This window comes from Lissotriton vulgaris, chromosome 8 (assembly GCF_964263255.1).
Source record: "Lissotriton vulgaris chromosome 8, aLisVul1.2, whole genome shotgun sequence".
Lineage (NCBI taxonomy): Eukaryota > Metazoa > Chordata > Amphibia > Caudata > Salamandridae > Lissotriton > Lissotriton vulgaris.
In genome coordinates this window covers 920,001,805-920,004,859 of record NC_141696.1, presented here as the reverse complement: position 1 = coordinate 920,004,859, position 3,055 = coordinate 920,001,805, and positions in this window count along the sequence as shown.

The following is a 3,055-nucleotide window of genomic DNA, read 5'->3' as shown; positions in this document are numbered from 1 at the left end:
CAGCGGATCCAGAACACCTCAGCCAGACTCATCCTCGACATCCCACGACACAGCCACATCTCCGGACATCTGAGAGACCTGCATTGGCTCCCCGTCAACAAAAGAATCACCTTCCGTCTCCTCACCCACGCACACAAAGCCCTACACGATCAAGGCCCGAGCTACCTCAACAACCCCATCAACTTCTACGCTCCCAAACGCCATCTCCGATCAGCCAGTCACGCCCTCGCCGCCGTCCCCCGCATCCGAAGAACGACAACAGGAGGATGGTCCTTCTCCTACCTGGCCGCCAAGACCTGGAACTCCCTCCCTCCCGACCTGCGCCTGACCCAAGACCCCCTTTCCTTCAGGAAGAAGCTCAAGACCTGGCTGTTCGAGCAGTAGCAGCACCGACCCTCCCCCCCCAAGCGCCTTGAGACCCTCCGGGTAAGTAGTGCGCTCTACAAATGTCTTTGATTGGTTGATTGATTGATTGATTGATTGATTGTTCTAGTGTTTGTAGTTCTGTTGAAAAAAAGTAAAGTCTGTTATAGGATTTGTTTATTTGTGTATTTTGGTTAGACATTTGCTAGTGTGTAACCTTTCATAATGAGTAAGTTACTTTTTAGGGATTACAAAAGAGAACATTTTAAGAAAATACTAACAGAAGTAATAACAAAGTCAAGTATTACATTGTACATTGTTTAGAGCATACAATGAGTAGATATGTTTGCATTTTGTACTTACCAAGTGTTTATGGTTAGTTGCTGAATGTCTGTTCTTGGAATCGATTTTCCAGCTTTTTGTAGTTCTGTTGCCTGTTTTGAGAAAAATTTATAGTAAATTAACAAAGGTTATTTATGTTAAAAAAATAAGTGACATTTTTTACCAAAGCAGTGTTACTTATTTCGTGAAAAGAACCTGGGATAACACATTTTTTATGAGTTAAAACAGAAGAAACATTATTTCTATAAACTATTTGTCTAATGGTTTTAAGATAAAAGAAGATTTAGGTAGATACCTTTTTTATAGTTAATGTGTCGATTGTCTTGAAGACAATGTTCAACTTTACTTTTTAAGTAGAGTCTGTTGTAGGAAAAAGTAGATAGAGAGCCAACATTTTAGTAATATAGGTTACAAAAGATCATAAATATGTACCAGAGCTATATGAATACTTACTTGTAGTATTTAGTAGTATTTTCATGCAGAGAAGAATATTGAGGGTGCTCCAAAAACTGGCAGTATGTCGTCACGCTGAATCTTCCCTGCAGGTTTTAGGCATAATTGTGAATGGTTTATATAGGGTATGCTTAATTAGTGTTTAATTATGATTGGTCACATATGTTCAGAAGAGTTACCATTGGTTAGTTTGAATTTATTTTTTTAAGTAAAATAATTAACTTATATGTGACTTAATGGTTTATATAGAGGAATAGTGAAATAGTATGTATTTTGGAAAAAACGCATTTAAATAAATATTGATGTTAAAATAGTTTAATAATAGGTCAAAAATTGTATGTATAAAAAGAGTGTTTATATAAATATAGTAATAACATAAATAAAAATTAATGTAAGTAAATGGATATATCAGTTAATAAACGTTTGCGAAATAATTTAAATATATTTATATGTGAGTATTAGTAAGAGTGTTGATGTGTAGTGGTTATATAAGAGAAATAGACTGATTTAAAGCTATCGATAATTTTAGAGAGACGAAATTAGTGCAGTCGATATTAGAGTTATCAATATTTTTGTAGAGTACTTTATGTAGTACTGAGTGTCGATATTATGTTAGTCGATAATTGTGATATCGATATTTGTGTAGTCAATATTTTTGTGCATCGATATTGTGGGGACGATATTTTTGTAAATTTATTAATATGTATAGGGAGTCGATATTATTGATATCGATGATTGCGACTCGATGTTAGTGTAGGTCGATTTTTGTAAAATCAATATTTTGTCAGTGATTCACTCTCAACACCTTTTATTTATATTACCCTAAGACAAAGAGCAGATATTCATTATAGCTACACAAATGTACCCTGAAAAACACATTTTTCTTCAAAGCTTTTAACGACGATACCGAAAAGCTCTACAATTAACTGTTGGTGGATTAAAAAACAAACACTCTAGAATATTATACTGCATACAGGTATTTTTCCACCTAATCCCCCTATTGCTTATATGCAAAAAAAAAAACTAAAACCTATAAAAAGAATCGCTAAAGAGACCAACATAAAATTTCCATTGTAGACCTTATACAAAAAGGTGTCACCCATGTTGGCATGTCTACGTTGATATCTAGCCCTTGCTAGTCACAACCAGCCTCCAACAAAGAAAGGCCATCTTGTGTTCAGCATTGAATGATTTAGTGGCTACAATTTCAGAGATCCCATTAAACATCCTAAAAGGGAACATCCCTATATCAGAGCTTCAGTTCCAAGTTTTAAAAAAGCGTAGAATCCTCATCAAGAAAGGCAGTAATAAACGTACATTCCTAATTTCCCCCAAAAAATTGGTGAGACAGTCAGGAGGGTTTATAGGCCCTTTCGGACCATACCGATTACTTTAATCACCAGCATATTAACCTTAAATTAACTGATGGAGTTCGCCCCAAAGATGTATTTGGTACCACAACACCAATCGGAAAAGTTGGGTGCACCAACAAACAATGAATGAGACATAAGGAAAAATTAAACACATCACCTGGATACCAAGATTAAATACATTTTGAACTGCACTGACCTAAAACTTCACAACAAAGCCAACTTGTACTCAAAAGTTCTTCAAAACTTCTTTAATTATTACCAGCAAGGTCTGGATAAAGGAAACAGTTGACTCTATATATCCTGGACTCTGAAAATCCCCAGCCACCAGAGCCTCAAGAACCACGCCTAACCACAGACCCATTTGTTGAAGATCTTTTATACAAATATAAGTGAAAGGTGCAGAGGTGCTGCCCAAATGTGGTAAATAAAATGACAGCTGCTAAAGATATTACCTCCTGGAATGAGAGAATTTAATTCCTCTACAGAGGTCATCCTGTTGTGTGTCGATTTAGATACTGAATCAT